The sequence below is a fragment of the Melospiza melodia genome, chromosome 11 (assembly GCF_035770615.1).
Source record: "Melospiza melodia melodia isolate bMelMel2 chromosome 11, bMelMel2.pri, whole genome shotgun sequence".
In the NCBI taxonomy this organism is placed as follows: domain Eukaryota; kingdom Metazoa; phylum Chordata; class Aves; order Passeriformes; family Passerellidae; genus Melospiza; species Melospiza melodia.
Genome location: NC_086204.1, coordinates 10228383 through 10253117, shown reverse-complemented (window position 1 = coordinate 10253117; position 24735 = coordinate 10228383). Strand labels below are relative to the sequence as shown.

Here is a 24735-nt window from a genome sequence, read left to right as displayed (position 1 = left end):
AGGACCAGGGTTCAGGTTTGCTTCAAAGCACCAGTTCACAAAATTCTAAAACTAGAGACAGATTCCTCTTGTGAAATCCATTTGCTGATTAGCAGCTTCTTACCCATCTCTTCTACCCCCATCCAATCTGCTTCTCTAAACAACTCTGCCCTGAATTGCTGTACTCCTCTGCAAACAGCAAAATGCAAAGATGTAAAAATTGAAACTAGTTACAGAAATACACAATTTTAAAAATTTTACTTGAAAGCATAGATGCAAGTAAAATAGTGTCTTTTAATGGAGCAGTTTGAAGATGCAGAAATACTTTCATTAAACTGACACAGCAAAGATCAGGATTTCAAATCTAGGTTTTCATTAATGTGGAAACCTCAAAAAACTGGGTTGCAATCTGATTAGTTTTTGTTATTTTCTCAAAACACAAAATAGTACAGTAAAGCAAGCAGCAGAATCTCATGAAATTTTGCTAAATCAACTTATAGGACATTGGTATTTCAATCTGTGGCATTCATCTGACATTTTGTTTGTAAGTCCAAGCTTCCTCTTTCCTCACCTCACTGGCAAACTTATACTTCAGTTGTACTGTAATTATCAAGTTTTACTGCTTTATTTTATAGTCAAATCTACAAAACACATGGATTATTTTAGTTGTTTTTTGGGTTTTTTTCTAAAGAGGAGAAAATATCCCTCTAACCACTATCCCATGCCAGTTTTGTCCTTATATTCCGGGAATAAATTTTACACAACTTCATTTAATGAATTGTTAATCAGGACTATTCTTTCCATATCCATATTCTAGCTGAATTTTTCAGGCTCAGTATTAAATTTGGGGTAACTTAAGGTCTTTTCCATGAAAAAAAAAAATTAAAATCTATCGTCCTGCTAATGTAGGAAGTGAAACCTAAGTTACTTAAAAAGCTGATGAAGTTCCTGTCCTTTCCGAGGAGGAATCAAGATAGTTTTTGCTGAGATACTGGTTTAAATTTATACCACAGGAAAAAATCCTGAACTTTAAGAAATAGTTCGAAGGGAACAGGGACCAGCACTGAACATGTATCAAGTTCATGAATCTACTTTTTAGGTGCACAACTGCATTTTTTCTCTGAGGAGATGGCAACACACTTGTACCTTTGTAGCAGACAGCAGAGGAATCTCCTCTAGCCTCATCCCAGCAGGCTGCAGTGGGGTAGGGCTCCATTGTGTTCCCAACACACTCCTGGGGAAAGCAGATTGATGCCTTGCCTGCTCAGGTTGTGAGAACATCCAGGCCATTGAAAGGACCAGTGGGACTTGGCTGAATTCCCATCTTTTTATTGTATTAAGAAATGGTCTCTCCTCTCTCCTCCTGCAATGCTTCTCTGATGAGTAACTCACCACGTAGTGCCTATATCCTGTCCTTTTCTTTCCTTCTTTGGGATTTACACAGAACAGACAGCAATGATTTCCTGCTGGATGCCCTCAGGATTCACTGTGTGTTTTGGATGTTGCAAAGGAAGAGGAGACAGTCAAGAAAATTTGAGACTTTTATGGGAGAGGGGTTTGTGGCCTTTGGCTACAAGATCTTAATGAGCTTCCTGCTCCTTTTTTTCCTTAGCTCTCTACAACAGGAGGCGGCAAGCATAACGAAGACTAGAATTGTGCACCCCTCCTTGCCAAAGATTTGTCATCCAGTAGCTTTAAATTTAGAAACTTAAATTGGCTGTCATTTCTTTTACTGCACAAATGTAAAATAAGTGATGTTAAGATAGCATTAAAGAGAAACGTGGGGGAGACTGCTTCTCAATTGTTCTGTTTGAAAACTTGTACTTTATTTCATGACAAGCAGCGAGATTCACTGGAAAAGGCATTCTGCACTGAAAGACACTGGGCATGCTTCATTATACGAGAATATTTCCAAATGAAGACCTTCTGTATTGTTTTCCATTTCCTTAAAGAAGGCCTCAGACTGTACCACCTGTCTAAACATATTTACAGTCTCTCCACACACCTGCAAGCTCACTGTAGTGGAATTTTTCTAAGGGTCAAAGGTAGCACAACTGAAGAGGTTTTGTTTTGGTTTGTTTTTTAAGACACAAGGAGATATCCATGAATTTTCTGCAAATCTAGCTGCAGATATAGCTGGCTCATAAATAGAAACATTTGTTAATCTCATCTAGAGACACAAACTGCCTTGAAAGGCTGCTAACCATTTGATGAACTTTTTTAAAATTTAGTACTACATTCTGCAGTTTGCTTTTGACTTAGCAACTTTTTTCTCTGCGGCTCACTTTTTTTTCTAATTTTTTTCTTTGTAAGACGTTAGCTGAGCCACAAAAGCAAACCCTGTATCTCCCAGCTTACTTGGCAAGTTCTTTTACTATTATTTCCTCATTTAAGGGGGAAATCGGGCTAGAGGTGAATAAACATTATGGATCAGGTGATGCATCCTTATCTGGAAACAGAAGCAAAGATGAGAGATCAAACTTGCCTAAGAAAAGATAAGCAATTATTGAATCACAAACATAACATATTTATAACTTGAATAAATTGCTCAAAATTTGACAGTTGCGATCTTTTCTGAAATTTCTATTTGGAGGATCCCTCCCCCATTCTCCTGGAAAGACATCTGGCTACCACTGAATGGAGTTTAATGTTTGAACATCCCATCTGGTTTCATCATGTTAACACATGATTCCAAGTCATTCAAGAAGTATGAACAATGGATATTGTATTCCATATAGTGCCATGTGGATTTAATCTTTAAAAGATGGTGGCACTGTAGAACTCAATCTTTTAGTTAAAAGTCAAAACATTTCATGTATGCAAAAGTCATTTCCCACAGCCTCAGAAGCCTCACATTTTATCCTGCTCAAAGAAAGACAAGGAGACAATGTCTTCCTCATATAGTGTCATTCCTATTGTTACCTACCAGAATACCTAGCTTTTCCTAAACATGACAGTTAAAAGCAGCATTAAAACAGACTTTTCATGAGAATACTCATTATTTTCGTACGCAAATTACTTCCAGATTGATTAAAAACAAAAGCAGAAGTTTGCTGAGGCAAATGGGAGCTGGGCACTTTTGCCTTCCAGAGCTGGTAACTCTACCTTTCACTGACAATAGCAAAATTCAAAAAAGTCTCCAAAACAAAGTGCTTTAAGTGTAAGTGCTTTCCTCAACAGACCAGCACTACTTTATCTCAGTGATGCTGAAAGAACATCTCATTTCTCTATAGACTCTCAAATTAAATCCTATTTTCAGTTAATAATGTTTCTTATTCAAATAGTTCTCTCCCGTTATTTTTTCATAAGGATAATTGACTCAGTGTCCTGTAACGCTGATCTTGAAACATTTTTTGTATTTCTTAAAGGATGCCTAGTAGGAACAAATGTTCAATAAGTGGCCTATTATGAAAACTTAATAAAAACTTATTTCAGACTAAAAGAGAATTATATAAACAAGTGTAAGCAGGTATTTAAATATTTTCTAGCTGTTCTTTAAGCCACTTAATGAAATGATATTGCTTCAATAGAGCACTTGGGAAAGTAACTGGTTTTACCTGCAAAGGTGGGAAGACAAGGAAAATATAGATATTTTGGAGGAAAACATCTTTTTAGTGGAATGAAGAATGGCAGACATGCTTTATATCTCTGGAGCTGGATCATGAAAAGTTTATCCTCAAAACTGTGAGGCCAGAATCAGAGTTGTGTAACAAGTCATTGTAGACATGCTGATTAGGGAAGGCAATTCTGCAAAGATTGATAAAGGCAATTACACCATCCAACTTTTTCCGAACTCTGTTGATATGTATGTATGTCTTGTTTAACATCACCATTTAACTAGCCAGCTCAAAAGTTAGATTAGATGTGTGGATCTAATCTAAAAGTTGAAGTTAGATGTGTGGATCACAAGACATCAGGATTTTCACAGAAACTCCTAAATCAAAAGTACTTAAGAGGGTACTGTTGGTGCTTTAATGATCACTTTGTCTGGAAAATTTCTTTACCTGTTTTACCTGCTGTGTTTCAGCTAACAAAACCTGCCTAGAGGATAGGGGCTACTATATTTAATAAACAGAAAGGGCAAAGAAAGAAAAGATGTGTGCAGATTTATGGAATTGAATGAATTCCTGTGTGACAAACTGGATAAGCTCCCAGCAAAGCTGGGTTAAAGGCTAGCTCCATCAGTTGGAAATTCTTTTAAAATCTGTGAAGATATACAGACTGTTAAGACAGTGGATTATATGCATTGAACAGAGTCACTTCTGGCTGATTACATCAGGGAAGCTACTGAATTCCCTAAATTCAGGATGAGAATATAAAACGCAAGATTGGAATAGAGATGGCAAACTTTGGTGATTTTAACTGTGTTCCACTGTTCTATCACCTTTAATAACTAAATCCTTAATACAGCAGTGACTATGTTCACTGACGACCACCTCAGTTTTACAGAACTAAGAGAATTGTTTGCTTCATTTGGCAGTACTTCTATCAACCCTTTTCAAGTACTTCTGGTTGAGTATTCATTCAGCACAGATTTATGCAAGCTATAGCAGACAGCCTGTGTCAGAAAGTCTTCAGAATGTGTTAGTCTAATTCAAGTACTCAGTCTAGAAAGGCATTGCTTTTGAGTACGCAAAACTTATTCATTTAATTCCTTAGGTTGGCAGGCACAAAACACACAAAACTTTTCAGTTTATAATCCATCTGCAACACCTGAATTACTACAAGCACTTGTCATACACCAAAGAGAAAAACGGATTCTGACAAAAGGAATTTAAGGAAACCGAAGTCCTAAACTGAGTCTTTCTGAAAGCATTTGAAAAATTTATTTTAGTTCTGTGCCCTTAAGCCATGAATGTCTGAAAACATGCAAGATCCATGCTTATAAAGAACTAAAATTCTGTCTTCTAGAATTTAGGAAGTTAGTTAAAACTTGTTGGTTCTATGTAAGTATTTTGTACTAGTGGAAAGTTTGACTTCTCAGACAAGATCCAGAATTACAGTTGGTTCTACTCAAGATCAATTTCACTTAAGATGTAGCAAGAGAAATTTGAAGACATAGCAAGACTTTCCCAGGGAGATAAAATTGATTTTAATGCTTTACTTCAAGATAGACTGTGGTGGCCCAGCTAGACCACATGAAATTGGTGCCAAGTGATCCTCAATTAGATTAGCAGTACATCCATTTAAAAGGGCAGTGATACAATACCTGATAGAGCTCTTGTTGTTACACCAATTCTCTAATTTACAAAAATGTGTGGGACATTAATGCTAATTTTTAGTTCTTATATGGCATAAGGAGCATTTATTTCCTAGATCATTGTATTCCATCATTTTGTCCCTACCTATGATGTTTAACTTCAAAAGTTAAGCAGATGCCTTCACAGTCCCATCCTTCTTTAGGGGAGAACAGTGTCTTAGCAGTTTGACCTAAGTTTCAGTATTAAGAGAAAACTCAAGTGAGTTTATTTAATTTATCCATTCTTTTTGGATATCACTTAGATTCCACATTAAAAGAAAGTAATGGGTGCTCCTAAAGTGAAATCTCACAGTGACAGTCTGAGTTCTATGATCTGGGTTTGAACTCATGTTTAGCCTTACAGCCTAAGTGCACTGTGATTCAAATAACTAAATTCCAATTTAAATCTCCTCTCCTTTCAGTAATCTAACTCAGAAATTTGTGCACTGCAGATATTTGATATCTCACTCTCTCTCCATCTTGCTAACTCAATCTTGTTTTCCACATATAAATGGCAAGCTGCCAATTAGGGAAGTACACATGCTGCAATGCAAAGGAAAATAAGTAGATATGTCTGTATGTATTAACTACAAGTCAGAGTATTGTCTAGTGCAGCTGGAGTGAAAAACACTCCAAAAAAGCTAATTACAACTCCAGTCTTTATTATTATAAGCGAAAGCTTTTGTGAGACAGGGTTACAGTCCTCACTGCAGTTTATTCCTTGTTTTTAAGTCTTTGTTATTCTTTTTCCACTGATTCAAACTCTTGAAAATAAAATTGCCTCAAAGCTATTAAAACAATAACAAAAATCTTAAAACAAGGCAGTTTATAAAACTATGGTGCAAAGAATAAAATTCTCTTCATTCATTTCATCACCTTTATGGTCTTATAGTTGCTGTTATCCACATGTAGAACACAATTCCAACATAAATGCCAGAATGACAGTTAAACAAAACCTATTAATGTAGATTAAAACATTTTTATAAGCTTCCTTAAGGGAAAACCAAGCTACTGGTAAAGCCAGCAGGACAGCAGGTTCATCTGGGCTCCTGTTCCAGATTCAGAATGATGTAATATGAGAAACTCCTCTTTGTTTATTCCCTGATTCCCAAGCTGTGAGAAGCTGTGTTAGGATTATTCCCTTTATTCATTCTACTATAAACCAAAGCAGACCATCTTTTGGACACTGCTATAGAGTAACAGAGAAATCCAGGTAGCTCTGTATGGTATATGATACACAGAGTTATATATCACCCTCAAACAGCAGTAATTTAGATCAGGATACTGAAGTTAGCAAACCTAAAACCCCCCATATTATCTCTTTCCTCTCTGTACTTACTGCACATGTTCTGCAAGTATATTGAACATCTATAAGCCTGCTAAAAAATATAACTAATTATATTTTATTCATTCTCCTCTCTATTTAAGAAAAAGAGACTTAGCATAACTAAATTTTGTGGGCTCTGTAATCTCCACATGACTGTGCTGCATTTTCTCCTCATGAAATGCCTGGCATCTTCTTGTGCCACACTACTCAGCATAAGCTGCTTTTCTGTAATTCATAGGCCACTCCAGTACAGGGCTGTTGCCATTTTTCATTTCCAAAAGCAACTATATGAAGTGATAGAACTCTCAGAAATGGAAAAAACGTGTCCTACTTTTAACTTAACAGAAAATGGCATTTCATCTTATAGCCCTGCCAGTGCACTTGCTCGCAATGTGATGTGTCATGTAGGTTGAAGTGAATTTCTTTGCCTCAAGGATCAAGTGCCACTTCTCACCAAAAACGTAAGAAGATTTCACTTCATGTTTGACTCCTTATTCACAAGTACTGCAGTCTTTGAATATCGGCTTTTCTGTCAAGCAGGAGGATGGTGATTCATAAAGTTAAACTTCATGTGGAGTGGTACCCTTTTAAAAGAAAACTCCTTCAGAAAACATTTCCAGGGATTAGAAGGGAATTTATAGTCAAAAAACAGACACACTGACTCCAAAATACCTGTTTCACATTTAGCAGTAAATTCACTATTTGAGACAGATCTCCTCATTCTTCCTAAATCTCACTGAAATTCAAAGTAGAACAGGACTAGTTTTGAACTCAAAGTTTTGTGGGCTGGAAAAAGTGAGTTTTCTGCTTACCTGTGGTCATGAAATATTTATCATTTTCCCAGTTAAAATAGCAATGAATGGTATACAGTGATTCATTTCTTTATGTGAAGGACTTGGTATAAATTAGCAACCTAGCATTCAGTGGTCACATGTATTCAGCATACTGAGTAATGCTACTTTATCTCACCCTCATACAAGCACAACAACGTGGCCTCCCACTAAGTTACTTAGTGCTTAATGTAGTGGGTCAGAATTACCTCAAAATTGTTTGCCATAATTAACAGCTCAAGATAGAATTAAATACAAAACTTGTGAGGAAATTTGCAAGCAATCTTATGTGCAACAGTACCAACCTAAATAATTTCTAATAAAAAGTTTTTAGTCCATTTTGGACAAGTGTATCTACTTATCCCAACTTTTCCAATTAAATATCGAGTAAAACCATCTAATAAAACATAACAATGCCCTAAGATCAGTCCCCCAGATAAAGTATATTCATCACAATCCCAGATCCAAAGCTACTTTTCAGGTGTTTTAATAGAGAATTGCAATTGCTATGAGTTATGCAAATTTATTCAGGGGAGGGCAAGGACAGCTTTTGGACTTTGATTAGTGCAGTTTGAGGGGGAAGAGGAAAATAAATGAGATTCAGCTCTGTTTTTAAAAATAATTCTGCTGCCAGAAGATTCCACCATCACAAAATAGGTGATACCTGTAACAAGCCAGAGAAGATAAAGACCTTGCCTTTCTTTTATGACCACAGCTAAGCAAATGTGCAGCTGACAAAGGTCTCTGAGACGCTTCTGCTGGGCTTCAAAACCTTCATCATGGTATTGTAGATAAGAATGTTAAAGAGATGCTTCTCTTTCTGAGAAACATCTTCAGCCTTTATCAAAGTTACTGCAGACTTCCATTTTCCAAGCCATACTAGTGTGGTATTTGATACTGATTGCAGAGGACTTCTCATGGAGAAAATTCCATGTTCCACAGGAATTCAGCAGAAGAGCCTTTTAGCACAGCTTTCATCTTCCATTTTAAAGCTATTAAGAGGGCAAGGCATACACATTAAAATAAATTTTAAAAAGGAGGGGGGAATGTTTCAAAGGGTCTTCAAAGATTTGTCTGTTTGAGTTGCAGAATTAATAAAAAATAAAATTCAAAACCTTTAAGTATTTTGAGCTACCATCAAATTTAGGGCAAATCCCTTAAGAGAAATTTCTCATTGTGAATCATGCGCTGGACTTGCTTTTGTTGGTTTCTAACACCAGGAAGTTGCCTCCCAAGTTAAAATACTGCTTTGTTTATTGCAGTATCATAAAAAAATATTATCCAACAAAAGATGTAGTTACTTCTTTACAAAGACACAATACCATTCAATTAGAAAGGTTTATATGATTAAAAGAGAGACACACAAATATTTAACAAATATGTATCTTCCTTTGTCAAGTGGAAGCCAAGTACATGGAGCATGCTTGGGATTAGAAGATGGAGGATAACTAAAATTTCTTCTTTCAATGGAGTCTAATAAGGTTAGAGATCTCCAGATTAAAAACAACAACCCCTACAAAAGCCTCTCCAAAAAACAAAGCCAAACACCACTAAAATCTTAATGCACACTGCTTTATATACGTCAAATCATCTTGGTACTTTAGGCTGTTGATTTTTTCCTTACATGAATTCTTACAAAAGGTTCTCAACACATTTTAAGGCAGAAGGATCCACGTAACACTTCCGTTTTCAAGAAATGAATATGCAAGTCTGCATTTAGTGATTAAAAGGAAAAATTGTTTTAACAGTCAATCAAAAAGAGTAACAAAAGGAACACAAAGGATGTCTCAGTTCACCAAGTGAGCTGCTTGTCTTTGCAGAGAGAAATTTTGTCTAGAAGCATTCAAAATGCAGAGTCAAAGCACTCCTCTGCAATGTCAGAACTCAGCGTCATGAGGCAAAATGTTTTTGCTGGATAGAGAGCAATTTAAAAGTTTTCCCCCGAGTTGAAAAGAATTAACATGTACTGTTGAAACCTCTTCAATGAGCCAACACCACCGGCCAGGCTGTAATGTCCGCACAGCAGCAGCGCTGCCCAGGCCGTGCACTGCTGGGCTGCCTTTGCCAGTGCACCTTGTGGTGGAGGAACAAACAAAAGCCAAATGGTTTCAGCCAGCCAGAACCACCCCCAGAGTGCCCCAGCCACGGCCTCACTGCAGGTGAGAAGCAGATCGAAACTCTGAAAGTGAAACAAGATGGAGAAGAAGCTTTGACAAGTACAACCTGCCCTAACTTGCAGACAAGAAGCATTTCAATGTAAATGTCCATAGATGCTCATTTAATTAGTAAAATGAAGGATTGCATGACGTCCTACTTCAAAAAACCAACTCACTGCATACACCAAAATACTATTTGGCGTATTATATACTTATGAAACAAGTTTGCCATCTCTGTCCCTCTTCCTATAATGACTTCAGGGAGGAGCTACTTTACAGAGCCTGGCAAAAAAAGGGTGAAAGTTGTTTAACAGAGCTCCCTTCCTGTACCATAAATGAAGGCTTCTACTACACCTATGTTAATAATACAGTCTAGTAAAAAATGAGAACTTTAAAAAAGTAAAAGCACTGGATACTTAAGAGAATAGTGCTTGTTCTTTATGAGAATAGAAAATTACCTGCTTTCAGGGGAAAAGCAGTGGAACAGCAAAGTATCACTCTTTTATTCTACATCCTTATATGCTTTACCATAAAAACCCCAAAAATACATTTATTTAACTGGTTACATTATATTTAGGTCACCTGGGAGAAATAATGCTTCTGGAAAGGTGCAGTTCATGGTAGCTAAAAAATCCTTCACAAGAACATTTAGGTAAACAAATAAAAATCCTGTTTCATACTCTCATATTCCTATCTCCTGGTTTTTCAAAAAGATACAGGTAGCTGTGTTTAAAGGAGAGAGAACATGAGGCACATTGATTTAGTGAGTCTGAACTTAAACTAGGGCATCAAGAAATAATAGCTGCAGGTATTCCCTTACTTCTCTGCTGCCAAAAAAAGATGCAATTCTACTATTTCTTCCTCTGATTACAGTGGTGCATTTGAGTTTCTAATGGCTAAAGAGGGCATTACAGGAATTTTTTTTTCAGTTACTGTTCTGTGTTAAGCAAAAGTTTTAACTTCCAGAATGTGCAGGTGAACTATTGAAGAATTTCTCTCCATTTTTGACTCCCAATACTGATGTCACAATAGTGAGAGCACAGTGAAGACTCTCAGGGCATTTCCCCTCCTTCTGAACCCCTTGTAGGATGCATGACAGAAAGACTTGGGAGAGCCAGGAGGCCTCTCAGTATACAGCATCACTGAATTAATGCCGCAGTAGGTGTCTGCCCCTTTCAAAGATGTTTTCTAATGTTAGCAGGTATCTTCTGTTCCCTGTTGTACAAAGAAGAAACTGAAAGTCTAAACTTCTTTTTTAATTGAATCTCTGAAGTGAACCCCTCTGAAAATTGAATGCCTGAACTCACATATCCTGTTGGCTATCCATGGGTTTTATTACCTGATGGCATTCAGAACAGTTTTTCTATTTCACTTCTGTTCTGCTCCCTGACAGCCTGGGGAGCTTTCGCACACAGTAGGCCAAACGTTCCGAGAGGCAGCCAATAGCAGCCATGCTGAAAGGAACTTTGGGGCAAATTCTTTAAGTCTTAATCCATCTGCTCACTTCTACTTTAACACCTTCACAGTAATTTACAGTATTTTTACCCATACAATCTTTATTTAATTTCAGAGGAGGATGAATAGGCATATCCTCTTTAAATTGTATGCCAAAGTAAGTCTATTGCTAAAAAGAAATAAGCAGAGCTTTCCAACTTCTATGAATTAAAGGGATTTTCAAACACTTCCTACAGTAAATGTGCAGCACCATAAAAATATATTCTTAACATATATAAATAATGGTATGGAATGTAATTAAAAACTTTTACATTTGAAGTTGAATGAAAATTCATTTTCCTGTACTATTTTCTAGTTAGGTTTCTTATAAGGAGCCTTCTGTTCAATCAGAAATAAATCTTTATCTTTAAAGTAGAAAATATGGAGAAGGGACGAATCAGGTCCAATCACAAGCACACACACAAAGGAAAGTATGCTAAAAGTAATTAAAAATCCTAGAGGACAAAAAAAAAATTTGTATTAAAAGGTGAGGTATAATCAGGGTACCTGCAGTTACTTTGAGCCTTGCAACTTTAACAGAGCAGGGTTTAGATAATGCCCTATTAAAGTCTTCATTCCTTTGGAAAAGGGCACAAGATGATCCTTACAATGCCACGTAAAGTAAACAGGAAATCTAGATAATAACATGGAAACTGCTAGTGATCAAGAGTTCCACTTGGGAAGTATGTACTATAAGACTAAAGATAGCAAAATGTTGCCACCAATACCTAATCCTGTTAGAACTGTAGCTTTTCATATCAGCACCTTTTACCTTAAACTGAGATTATATCTACATTGGTCTAGTATTTCCTATAGTCATTAATCTCTCTGAAATATGCATTTAAACAACCTACATGTACCAGTGCACACAGCACTGGTAATACATAATCTGACAATTCAAAGAATTTAAACTGTTCACTGATGGATCACCTTTCTTTCTAAAAGAAGCACCCTAAACATGGAAATTTCCACCTTTTTTATGCAAAACCACACCAAAAACTGAATACAAAGATCAGGCTCAATATAAGAATATTTTCTGGGATATGACATTGAAGATACTCAAGTTTGGTATTAAAGAAACTTGTGTATTGTTTCCTTTTTAATTAGAAAAATTTCTAACCCTATATGCTGCACATAACCAATCTAGACATATGATTTTCAAAGGTCCAAAATAAATGAAAAAGTAATGCAATTTTATTCACAGCTTTGCTGTGTAGGGTAACTTTTTTCACGGCAAAGAAAATGCCATTTCCAAAATAAACTTTATTGGGAGCTCACGAGTGGTTACAGCTCTGAGCTAGGGAAAAAACCTGACAAAATACCTTATAGTGCCCTGAAAGTGCACATTCAACAGTTGTCTCTGGCTTTTCCCTGTTACAATAGGCATTTAAAGTGACATCTGAGCTATTTATTTTCAGTAAGAAGCCAAGCACTTGTGTCAAGTAGCACCACATTCCACAGGTTGTCTCATTTAAAAACTGTAAGTCTAGCTAGATATTGGCATGCATGATTCAAAGGGACAGAACTCAGAACTTAGCAGGAGAGGGAAAGGCATTTAGAAGATAACAGAAGTCCAGTTATGAACTGTGAAAATATAGAGGAAAATGGGAGAAGCCTATGCTTAAGGTTATATGCATGTGCTCAAATATCTCACTTAATCAGTCAATAAAAAAAGAATAACTGCCAGGAAACATTTTAACCTGACAAGGTATTGTAAACAGCATGGTCCTCTTTTGGGATATAGTCTGTTGCTGTCATAGTACAAGCTACAGTCAGTGGAAAAAGTTAGAGAAAACAATGTTGGGGTGTCTTTGAATTTACTGAATTCCTTCCAAAATGCCTTATGGTGCACTATTTAGTATTCATCACCATGCTTCTGTGGAGCAACGGCTGTTAATCTTCTAAAATACACAGAAAAGAAAAAAACATCAGCTCTAGAAACAAGCTGATTTTGTCCTATCTTGTCATTTTTAGCTGAAAGCCCAACAGCTCAACTACAGGGGGAGATAAAATAGCTAAAGCAGGAATTTACTGTCCAGTGTATCTAAGAATCAGTGAAACAAATTCACTTTTCTTCTCTTTTCAAGGTCAGACAAGATGACAAACAGTCTGTATTACACAGTTGTATCATGTAGTCAGCATGCCAGACGATGAACCCATAATTCAACAAGCCCAGACTTAAGGTCCAGCACAAACACAGAGTTAAATGTGCTTCCCAGTACTTCTGAATATTGCATTCAGTCACTGCTGCTCCCTAGGAAAACAACCAATCCCCCAGCCACACAGACAGAAACCTCCTCCTTTTCCTGCACCTCCAACCTCCCCCTCCAGGGTAACCCAAAAAACCAAAGAAATCAGAAGTATAGCAGGCAAGGGCAAGGCTGAATTTTTGTCTGTGCAATGTGGAGTTACTGAAATGTACTTAACAGCTCAGAGAGATAAACTGCACTGCTCTGGTTTTACACTGGTAGAGAAGAGATGAGGGTCTAACTCCCCTTTTTGTTGTTTAACTGATTTTAACGAGAGGAATTGGGAGGGGGAGAGAAGGGTTTCCAACTACTTTCTGGAAAGGTATCTTTGTAGGGAAAATGCAGTCTTCAAAAAGGAAGAAAATGGAAAGCTTTTCCTCAGTTTCCTTTCATTTCTTATCTTCCTAAAATACATATATACAGTTTGTTCCAGGAAACGTCTGAAATGCCTTCTGGTAGCTTTTACATAAACATGAAAATCTCCTTTTGAGTTCAAAGAATTTCAAATAATGACAGGGGAAGAGTTCTTGGACTGTAACACGGATGTAAACAAAGGTCACGAATCACTCTCAATAATTACAATGCATTATCATTACTTTTTGACTTCAGTCTGCTATCACATAACTGAATTAGACATGAGCAAAGCTCTACTGTGCCTCCAGAGCAATCTTTTCCTGTACACTAAAACCAACAGACCCCAGCTACATTTCTCAGCCAGGAGCTAATGTTTCTGGGTACATGTTACTGTTGCTGTTTCATTTGTCAGTAAAGCCTTATTTACTTGCTTCCTGTTATTAATTATGGGAAACAGGATCTCTTCAAACTGTAGGAGAGGCTCTTTCAACTCCTGTCTAGACTTTTCAAGACAAAATATTGATGAGCCCTTTAATGTTTGTGCAGTGACACAATCTGAGCAAAAAAACCCCCATCGTTACCTCAAACAGCTTAAGGCTCCTTATCACATGTTCACAAAAAAAAAATCCTTTAAATCACTCGGGCTCACATCCTTATTGTTAGTCACTGAAGTAAGGTTTCCTTTCATAGTTGGATACTTTCTTCATCTGTCACACTGATTAATTAACTGCTCACAGTATGAGCCCTGAGCTTAAATAGCCTACTGAAACGAGGAGGAGAGATCAACTTTAATATTCCATAAAAAGCTGAAGAGGAAAAATGCTTTCCTTACTATGAAGGGATCTGTCTTCTAATAATAAAAAAATTAACTAATTTCTGTTCAGTTACATTACATGAGGAGATGAAAGCACCCTGCTTCCGAAGGGAGATTGCAGGAAAGGATTAGGACAGAAGTTGGAGAAGACTTAAGCATTTTAAATTAAACTGTTGGTCGGAAAGTCTTGAACACCAGTGAAAATATTTTCATCATCAAGAAAAGCCAGTTTATCAACTCATAATGAGCAAATCTATAAAAACACAGTACCATTGCCTGTAAAGATCTATGGGGAAAAGGCATGCAATTACATGAAATGGAGAGCTGCTAAAACCTTAAAGCTAAAGCTGGTTTTAGCCAAAGCATTTGTTGTTCTCTCACACACACCTCTTCCCCAAACTGTTACAGTCTGGCAATTATTTCAGGAGTTTGACTTTCAACAACTGCAAGTTCTCCCCCTTTTTAAGCCCCTCCAGTACTGCTGAGTGGGCAAAAATTACAGATGCAAGAAAAGCTGACAAATGAGTGCAAGGCCCCTCCTCTCCAGTGCCTCGATAGTCAGAGCCCCTGCCAAAACATGCCTGAAAGCTAGTGAGGAGACAAAGACACAAAGATTCCATTTTTTCAGGGAAATTAGATTTCATGTAGAAACTACTAGGGAGAAGAATAGCACACGGGCACATGTGTAATCTCAAAAGCAGAGCAGGAATGAATGTTTCAAGAAAAAGTGAAATTACATATGCTTATTGAGTAAGCTCAACAAATGCTATTTGATACACAGCTGTTTTTAAACTGCTAAGTGCTACAGGGGGTAGGAGAGGGAAAGCTCCCATAAAGACAGAAAAACATTTTCAGTCATGGAGAACCCTCAGTTTAACACGATTCAAACTAAGAGCTCACGGCTGTTCCTCTAAATCATCTCCTGCTAATGCTGTAGTACACAACCAAAACAAAGTCAATCCAGCTTTTTAGCTCAAATCTGTTCAACTATGTTTACTACTAAAAGATGCTTCACCCAGAGTGTTGTTAATAAAGTTGCAATGAGTTTAAAAGCCTGGCACATAGGCACATCCATGTTTTCAAGTTTTTCATAACAAGTTTACTTCTTTCATGGTGCTCCTCACTGAGCTGGAACAGGTCGGCCTCTGAGCAGGGAGAGCAGCAATGAGGTGAATGCAGGCAAGCAGAGCAGGAGAAAAAGCAACAATAGGATTTCTTCTTGAAACTAGTCAAAGCTGGGGGAAAGTCCAATTTATGGTGGGGAAGATTTGGGACAATTCATGATTCTCACTAATTTAAAAATAAAAAAAGGATATTCACAACTGCATATAAGATTAGAAACTATTGTTTTTAATGTGATTCCAGTCCTTTAGGACTCAGTGGCAAAAGAAACTACTTATGTTAAAAATAACATAACCTCCCACCAGATGGGCAGATTAGGAAGTAGAGGTGTAAACTGGAGTTTTTAGGCATCAGAAAGATTTTCAGAATGCTTCCAGCTCTGATAATTAGTGCTCATCAACATCTAGCATTCTTACAAACTCTCCACTTGTAATATACTTTGTCTTATGGGAGGCTGCTTCTACAGAGGCACTCAAATTCAGCCAAAGTCTTCCAGTCTTGCAGTAGAACACTAATGCAGTATAAACAGAACTATAAACAGTACAGAAAATGTTATATAATAAACATTCTGAAAATGTGAATAACACCCTGAATCGACAGGTTTGTGACTGAGGATAAACAACTGCTGAGAGCACTCTAAAGATTCTCAAGGGCCTTCTGCCTTGCAGGAAGAGCCATGGGCAGAGAGCTCAGCTCTCTGCTGAGTTCACCCTCATGCTCCCCTTCCTTCAGCCCATGAGGATGTGGCACATTTCTGACTCTGAACCCCAGTGCTGCCTCTCTTCCCTTCTGTCTGCTCATGAAGACTGCTCTGCCAAAAGACTTAAGGAAGGGCTGGTCATCCTTTGACTAACTAATGAATCCCCTTCAGGATATCAACACTGTTACACAAGGGCTGGGGATAGTCCAGAACTATTTATTAAAAAACACCCCAAACCAAAACCCAACCCTATTCTCCACATTACATCTGAGGTGAAGTACCAGGAACACCAGAAAACTTGAACACTGCCCATTTAGTTACAAATCCACATTTATTTTTAATGAAATTTCTTTATATTCCTTTAGTTGATCCCACTATCCTCTCACTTGGTAAGTCTAGGCATATTCTAACAGTTCATAGCCAGTCAGTATCTAAATTATTTTGAGGGTTTTTATGCATTTTACCATCCAACCATCACTCAGCCCCTCCTAAATGCATAGTTGTGTCCATTTGGTCTCCATTCTCAACCAGACCAAACCACCATTTTCATTTTGTTACTACAGAGAGATCGTAGATGTTATCTTACTGCAGAGATGTAAAAAAGCCTGCATCTCCCAGTCAGATACACCTACTACCACTTTTCCCTCGCTTCAAATTCTCACCAACTAAATCCCAAACTCTTCCCCTACCCCACCACCCTGAGTGTAGAACTGCTGTACTTGTACACATGAAGCAAGAATAATATGACTGCCTGATTTCCAGGAATATTCCAAGATAAAAAGAGATTTACTTCTGAGGTCAGATTCTAGAAATGCTAAGAGAAGAGCTATATAGAAAAAAAAAGGGCTGCAGTTAATGACCTAGGTAAGAGAAAGAGCAGAGAACGAAATAAGATTTATGAACAGTTACAAACATGCTTTATCTTATACAGCAGGTAAACTCATTCTTCAGAGTATCATTACAAAGTAATCTTCACAGAGAAAACTCAGGTTATAATCAGATTATAGAAAGAGTGCAGCAGTGAAAAATATTATCACTTGATTTCACACATGTTCTGTCACTCACCTAACACTATTCCTATCTAAATACTTTTAAAGATTACTTGAAAAACAAATGTTAACATTATTTCAATCCATAGAAGCTGTTGAAAGTCAACATGAAATCTTGCATCTATGTCTAATGTCTGTCATTGCCACAGAGCTCATTTTAATGGCCTCACATCCAGGCAGTGTGTGGCACTGGGCTTGAAAAGGAAGGAGACTTATGTTTTCCTTGGCACTGGTACAGCATAGGTCCTTAGCATGAAATTTATTAGCATTAATGGGCATTGTGTAATTAAAGCACTGTGCTTTAATGCCCTGAGGGGTGATGGAGCTTTTTTCATGTCCTATAAAATAGACAAATATAAAATGTGAGACTTTTTAAAGCTATTCAAAGAATTCAAACGTGCATGTTCCCCCATTAACCATAATAGAGGAGGCGTAGCTGAACAAGATGGATCCGAAATTCTCAAAATGTCTTCCATGAAACCACAAGATGGTTAATACTAGACACCAGGTTTTTTGAGAACATGCTATGTAATTACAGTATTTTGCAAGGCCACAAGTTCTTCAAAAAGTAACCATTAGACCACTAAAAAGTATAGATTTGAAAAAATATATTTCCAGATCTAATATACTGTACTTAGTACTAAACCTATTTAAAGGAGTCTAGTTTAATAAAGTGGCTTTGAGAAGCAACTCAAATATTTGTTACTTGAGCCCTGGCATTTTCTTTCCTGAATGCCAAGAATTTAGAAGGCTTTGAGAATCCCATCACCTAACCTGCTGCACTTCAGTGACAGGGGGAAGCATTTATGTAGTTCCTCATATGCTTTTGAATATCACAGGCTGAGATTGGAATAATAGTCAGAGCTACTAAAAAACTGCAGGAGTGGTGCAGGTTTCATTAGGATTGATGCATGCCAGTAGTAAAGGTCAGACTGTTACCCAGACCTGCATTTCAGTAGTTAAGCAGGATTAATTTTCTGTAAGCAATAAAAAACAACATACACAGGTCTAGTATTTGATTTTTCAGAAATTCATCTTGCCAGCACTTATCTGTAGTACTGCAAAATAATCTTGGAGCTCATTTTCTGACAATTTTTTATTGTATCATATGTCTGAATGATCCTACATGAACAACAAACCCTAACAGCACGGAAAAAACACCACTGATGTAACTTTTTATGATGTTTAAACTATTGAAAATATAAGGATTACTGACAGTATTGTGTCACATCTCAATATTCTGAATAATCTAATTGCACTTAGAGCTGGCTTGAAGTAAAACTTATTTTATCTGAAGAAAAAGTTAGTATAGATTCTACAAAACCACTAAGACCTTTACAATGACACTAGCGATTTTTCCTAGGGGAATGTCAAGATCAATTATTGGCTCATCTATTGGACATATCCTGAGGTACCAAACAAAATTCTTTATTTCTTTACCTTCTAGACAAATCACCACAGAGCTACAGACGAGCAATGAAGAGAGCTGAGGGCAATATGACCAACATCATCTGTGTCAGTTCCCCAGAAGTCGATGAAACATGTGATCAGGTCTCCAAGGTACATCCCAGACCCAAGTTGCTGTGCCATTCTATTAGTAAATTTTTAAAACAAGATGTTTTCTTCAATTACATTAAGATACTGGCAGCAGGGAGGACTATTACCTGCCATGGAGGAGCCTGCCTTCCCAAATTCTGTTGTTTATTAACACATCATTAACAATGTGCCACCTCTGCCAAATGTGGTCCCAGGTAAAAGTAAAGATCATTACAGAACTCCACCGCCTGCCTCATTTGAGCAAATCAAGTAAGTACATCTGAATCACTGACTGCACAAAAATATTCAAATGCTACTTTTCATCCTCAGCTTTGTGCCTTTTTTGCCCAGCCCATAAACCTTCTTCTGAGGAATCAACAGAACCTTGTAGAGACAGAGTTAAACAGAGAAGTTCTTTAAACTAAATCATTTTTCTTTTCAAAAGAACAGGACCCCAGGTAAATGATGCCTTTTAATACAGCACATGAAAATTTCAATTATGGAAATCATTATTCTAGGCATTATGTGCCATTTTATATTCCCAGCAGGATGTTTTTCATCTCATCAAGAGTTTCCAAGGCTGTTTAGTGCTCCTGTATATGCAAAACACATTTAAGGGCCCCAAGAAGATCTGTTAATTAAAAAGCCTAGTCAAGTGGTCAGACAGATTGGAACTTGAGGATTATAGGTAAGAGGGATGAAATGAAGGCTTGGAAATTATAATTTCTCTTTCTGTGGTAGCAGCCAAAGCAGCTGTTATAAACTGGGCAAATTAAAGACGTGGCTGACTAAGCCAGCAGTCTGGAAACAAGACATTGCAAAAACATAACAGCAAGTCATCTGCACCCCACTTTTAAAAAGCCAAAAGTGCTGACCATTTCTTTTTTACTCTCTTCCTGTTATTCTGTCACAAATATCCTCCAGCTGGTACCCTTCCAGCCCTTGTTCACCAGTTCTAGTTTCCCACCCCCATCTTAGGGAGTTAGTAGTAATTCCCAGGACTGTGGCAAGTGCTTCATAGCGGGAGTAGTCAGCAAACAGAAAAGGACATGTTTAAAAGAAGAGCAGGTGAAATAACAGAGTTGAAGTTCTAGTATTTTTTTTATATGAGAGTTGTTCATGTAAAAACAGTCTTCTCATACTGAACAATATTGATCATTCCTTGAGAGCTGTTTCATCTGCCCAGTACAGTCAGCATCTAGCTACAGAAAGGTCGCAATTTGCCAGATTGCCACCATATTTTCCAGATACATTTATTAAGTGTCTTGTAATTTACTATTTTCAGGGGGAAAAAACCCCTAACAATCCAACCCTTTTTCTTTCTACATTTTCTGGTCTGTTTTCACAAATAGTCTTAAAAGGGCTAAAAATAGTTTTTGCCATGAGCTAATGAGGCTATGCATATTTTTTCCATATCAGAAAGTGATGAAGGATCTATAAATAAGTTACTTAAAGACCCCAAAAACCATCCCAGAACAACCCTTTTTCTTTTCTCAACAGCAGATACAGACTTCCTTTTAGAAGCAGAATAAACATTAGTTGCTTTGTTTAGACAGCTTTTAGGTCAGTGTTGCCAAGCTAGAATTTGTCTCAATTTATATTAACATAAACCTGTGGCCTATTTTTGATCTCATTTTATACATCATGAATGACTACCTCCCAATCTATTTCCTCTATGCTTATTTGTATTCAAGACAAACTCATCATTTCAGATGTGTGGTAGATGAATTTTTAAGTGTTGCCATTTCAATACTACACTAACGATGCTGTTAATAATATTGTTGCATTGAAACATTGCATCTGATTTGAGGCACACTCAAGCCCTTTGCAAACAATTATTCATTAAATACATTTGAAAACTGTTTATGAGATTCATACCATAAATCTTTAACAGACACAAAATTGATACAGGCAAGCTAAGTACTCCATTTTTATCAGAAATTAGTTTTAGGTGGCATGGGGCCTTTGTCTGATGTTTTTACCTGAAAAAAATCAATTGTCATTTTGCATTTTCATACAAGTCTAAGAGCATGAGAGAACAGAAGAAGAATTCTAAAGGTTAAACCCCATATTCAGCACAGTCTCTCCCCCGCCCCTCTGTTATAGTGGGGATTTGAGGAGGTTCTTTACATCTCCTCCCACACAGTTTCTCTGCTTCATAAGCAGAAAGCAGCTGCTGGTTCTTTCAAGTCTAGCGGTTAGTTGACATTTACCAATAGTTTATGGTTTTCATTCTACCTTAGCAAAAAAAGAGCTAGAATATCAGCTTTAAAGAGTGAACACTAAATCTTTATATTTCTAATCCCGTCCCCACCACAAACAGGAGGTGCCTGCAGCCAAGATTTTTGGTGGGCCTAAAGGAAGGGGCAAAAACAATCTGTGAACCAGCACAGAGTAGGACCAATGGGTCCTGGCTTTACTGTTAAAATTCTTTCCCCTGGAAAACACCTCCATGCAACTCTTGACCAGTAGTGCTGATTTAATTTCCCTTTCTATCCCACTTTCTAAAAAACTGCTATGTACAGGTTTGGTTACTTGACAAACAATATATGACTTGACAAACTTGTCAGCATTATTTAGAAACTGCCATAAAAAAAAAGAAAAAGCTTGTATTTATACCTAGGATATGATGGTAGAAATGGGAGTAATGAAAAAGGTCTATGATAAATCACAGAAAACGCTATTTTCCAGAGCAGGGAGAAAAAACCCAGCTCAAACATATAAAGAAAGATGTTATGTCCTGCAAACACTGCCTAGCACACTCTTGTGAAAGGTTACCCCCCACAGTTTAACTCCCCCTTCCAGGCACAAGCACACAGGCTGTGACACAGTCCTGATGTCTAACCTCACTCCCAGAAAAATGCACTGATATGGCTTTGTTTAAGGTTTTTCTTTCTGACATTTGTCTTGAAAATAATGAAAATTATCATTTGTTAAATATATGAAATTAATATAGCAAAATACAGATGAAAAATAGTCCTGGCCACTGTTTCAACAGTGGAAGGCTCTTGCTAAAATAATTTTCAGATTTCCAGGTTTTTGAACTCATAATAAACAAAATGTGGCCAGAGATGGCTCTCCTTTAGGGCAAGTTTATAGGCAGAGGAATCAGGAAAACAGAGGTGATCTGATAAGCAAAATTCCCCTCAAATCAGAAGGTTAAAAATGCCATACTTGTAGTTGTTAACAACCTGCTAAAAGCCCCAGAAAACCTAAACTCAGAAGTCAGCTGGTAAGACTGTGTTGATTTCATGGACTTTTTCAGAGCAGAAATACAGAGTACAAAAACCTTTTATCTGATAATATTTACTAACAAAGAATTTTAAAGAGGTAACATTAACAGGATTGCTGTAGATGCAAAAAGGAACTTGGAACATGCACTTACTGGATGGCTCCAAACTTTACCTAATGTGTTTAAAGCCACAAAAGTAAACTATCCCAGACAGCTCAGCACGCAGACAGTGCAAGAAAATGCCATACTGTTTTTTCCAGGTGTAGGTCAGGACATTTGAAGATATCTATGATTGAACAGGGTTTCTTCTTCCTAAATCAAGGCTTCCATGACTGAACATTATAGAGGCAGTTATAAAAGCCATACTGGCTCCCAACATCTGCAGGAACTCTGTAGTGCAGCAGTTTGCTGCACACGTGTTAAACAGGCAGCACTAAAAACTATAAAAACAGGTCAAAGCAAAATGAAAAAGTACTTGAAATGAAGAATTTCACATTGATAACAGGAAGAAAACATGGAGACAACCTTTTCTGCAGGTCAGCAAGCTAAAAGCAGCAAGGGAAAAAGCAGTTTGCAGCAATCCACACACAATAGGTCTTGGGCATTACTTCTTTTTATCATGTATTGCACCTACAGGGCACTAGATTTTTCTAAACAGCAACCAAAGCATACTTTCAAGTCCATCCAACAAACATCTGAATGAATGACATAGCAGAATGAAATATTTCAAAGAGATCAAACATACACCAATGGCTACCTCTTGTTCCCTTGAATTAAAAGTGAAGAGCAGCTTATCTGGAAAGCAGAACCTGATTTTAAAATATCTTTTCTAAAGAATAAAGGAGAAAAGCACCAATCTTTAGGCAAGGTGGGAAATCAGATGGAGATGGACTGCAGTGTCTGTTTCTTTTTGCAAAACAGTGATTCAGAAGCACATTCAAAACCATATTTAAGTGGTAAACATTAAAACATGAAGTAATAAAAGTGAGGATCAAGGGAGCATCATCCAAGGATCACTTTTCTTCCCCCACTGATAGAAGCTTTAGGGAAAATCAGATATATCTGTATTAAGTACATTAAAAAATGATCTGGCAGTATCTTAGCATGCATACTTTTAGACAGATATTTGACTGATTTCAATTAGCATTTGCACTTCAAAAGAGATGATGTAAATCAGAGCAGCTAAGATTTTTTTCATGTTTCTGTATGAATGGAAAAGAGATCTAGACACATCAGACTGTGACACAGACACATCAGACACATCTTCCATAGAGAGTCACTGTGGCTTTATGAAGAGGTTTTTTTCCCCCTCAAACTTGTTTACTTCTGTTTGGTTTTGAATTTTTTAAAGAAGCTCTCACATTTTCAACATTAGCTCTAGTTTTCCACTAGGCATAAATAAAGTAAAATAAGTACACCTACAAGTGCACAGACAGCAAGGTGCTTCTTTGCAATACTCAGTGGAATAAACACAAGAATTTTCCATGCCTCCAGAGCTCTCCAGCCACAGCATCCTCCTTACATACAGTTGCTTCAATTTCATTACTAAGAGCAATCTATATCCTTATCATCCTTTTCTCATTACTGGACAACACGAACAATGGATCTATGCATTACTGTTAAGACAGATCAGAAAATGATATTCCTTTCTCAAAGCAATAAAAAGATTCTTGAAATTTTATTATTAGACTAAAGGGAAGTATGTCTAAGTTATTTTAACTTTCTTTTGGGAAAAGGAGCTTATAAAAGAAAGAGGAGGAGAAAACATAGGCAGCACGATCACTTGCCAGATAGATAATCTGATCATCAAGACTTCTACAGAAAATATCAGAAACCCAGGTTTCCAAGCCCTTCTCCAAAGACAACAGAGCTCTGACATTTTGGATGCACACCAAAACACCAGGCCATCAACCCTTCTAGGGCAGCAAGGGGGCTTTTTTTCCTTTCCTCACACAAAAGGCCTTCCCAGAAAAACTTCCATTAAAATATGAATTTCTTCAAAACCTCCTGCATTTTCCCCAGAGAGGAAAAAAAATATTAAGTTTTCAACCAGTTGTAGTTACAGTTTTGCATAGAACTGCAACCAACAGAATGAGAAAAACAAAAAAACTTCTATAAAGTTCTGGTAATACCTTTAATCGTATTACAAGCTTAATGCATTACATTAATTTTTTAAATTAACACAGTTGGACTTTTAGATCAAACAGAGAAGGGAAAAAAGATTTCTATCCAACAGAAGCATGTTATAAAAACACTGCTGCTCAAAACAGGTCAAATATTTTCTTGTGCCTGAAGACTAACAAATGGGATTTTCCATAAGGTAGTCATTAGGTGTTTTGTCTTTATTTTTGTTACTTTTTAAAATGGTAATATATAATTTCTACCCCTCTATTTAATGCACTCTAATCTGTATTCCTGGGAATAGCAATTTTCTTAAGACACTTCTTTTGCCATTAGTTGTGATAGGATTGCTTTCTCTCATGTTTGCATTTTGCAGACCACAAGACTCGGAAGATCCCTGTGGAACAAAGACACTGGGCCAGCCCATTCTGTTGATATGACACAAAGTCCAGCCCAGTTTGGCATTCCTTCCCCCCTGAAGGAGTCTCACATCAGGTAGTAGAAGCTAACTTGTTTCTTTGCTGTTGAATGAC

General features: G+C 37.1%; 1 long non-coding RNA gene across 4 annotated transcripts in view; it reads left to right on the top strand.

Annotated features, from left to right (window-relative positions):
* Window positions 1-24735, top strand: part of LOC134422990 (uncharacterized) — a 61337-nt gene that overhangs the window by 11251 nt on the left and 25351 nt on the right. For all 4 annotated transcript variants that reach the window (XR_010028969.1, XR_010028968.1, XR_010028966.1 and 1 more), the window contains exons 2-3: window positions 18761-18873; window positions 24579-24697. This is a non-coding gene — a long non-coding RNA (uncharacterized LOC134422990). The remainder of the gene's footprint in view (window positions 1-18760; window positions 18874-24578; window positions 24698-24735) is intronic.